Raw genomic sequence first — 1,365 nt, 5'->3', positions numbered from 1 at the left:
TGAAAACCCCTTTTCACATTTTTTGATCGCGACCTCTAAAATCGTAGGCTTACTCTGTTTTCATCCCATTATTAATTTTTTCTCATATTTGGTGACACAAAGACGGACTAAGTTAGGGTATACCGCCAGATGGGAGGATATTCAGATACTCCTCTGGTCGCATTCCTGAGGGAACGTTTAGGTGAGGTGTGGCTATAGTGGACTCGGCTTTGTGACTTGTGATGGGAATCTGATCCGATACCGCCCTAGACCTTATACTCTCGCAATGACACAGGGGAGCCCATTCAGACTCCATAGACTTTTGGGACCTTAAGGGTGCCCGTCCATAAAGCCACAAACTCTAACTCGACTGGCAACCCTGGCTTAGGTGTACATCCTTTCTCTCTCTGTCTCTCTCTCTGTCTCTCTGTCTCTCTCACTCTCTCTCTGTCTCTCTCTCTCTCTCTCTCTCTCTCTCTCTCACACACACACACACACACACACACACACACACACACACACACACACACACACACACACGGACACCAGAGTCTATTACATTTCCTTCCACAAAATTTTCTACCTGGGACACCTATTAGTACTCTGGGGATTGATCATGTCCCCCTTCCGCTCTTTTGCGTATGCCTGACTTTGTCGGGCCCCAGTCTTGCCAGTTCCATGGAGCATGACCTGCCCAAGGCAACGGAGAAGGAGGCTGCTGAAATTCAGGCAGAGCATGCAGTTTCTCCCTTGCGAGCCTTTGCTTTGCCACCACTTCGCCATTCTCCCAAACCGGTGGCAACAATGGGCCAGTGCGGTTGGGTTTCCTGGTCAGCAATCTAGTATGTTATGGAACCAGGCTGGAACACTGGAGGAAAAACCAAGTGGCACTCAGAGAGTTTGGTCAGAGATTTTGGCTCACCAAAGATCTGAGCGTGGAGTCAAGTGGGGAGGGTAATTTATAGTCGTCAGCTTCCATATCTGTGGGGGTTTTCGCACATGCACCAAACAAAGGAAGGGCAACACAGAAGCGAGGTCTCTAAGCTAGAGACCAGAGTCTGTTTGAGCCCCGTTGACCACCTCGTACTCCAATAAAGTTGGAGTACGTTATTCACTTCTCCAACAAGAGTAGAGCTCTATATACCACATAGTATATGCTCATTAAATCTATATTAATTGAATGAGTTCTATTGCTTCTGTATCGGACATAAAACAAGATTTTTGACAATCTATATGGTAAGAGTCCCCAGACCATCACATTGTAGGGATTTCAAGGTTGTCTAGTCTCCACACAATATTAAGGTCTTGTTACCACCACCATAAGCTAACCCTACAACCTCACATCCTGGATCATATAATGCCCCTGTCTCCTCCTCATTCACAATC

Source organism: Lynx rufus, unplaced genomic scaffold, assembly GCF_022079265.1.
Source record: "Lynx rufus isolate CCGP_SWC_20201006 ecotype Redwood Valley unplaced genomic scaffold, mLynRuf1.p SCAF_41, whole genome shotgun sequence".
In the NCBI taxonomy this organism is placed as follows: domain Eukaryota; kingdom Metazoa; phylum Chordata; class Mammalia; order Carnivora; family Felidae; genus Lynx; species Lynx rufus.
Note: the sequence above shows the minus strand (reverse complement) of the source record.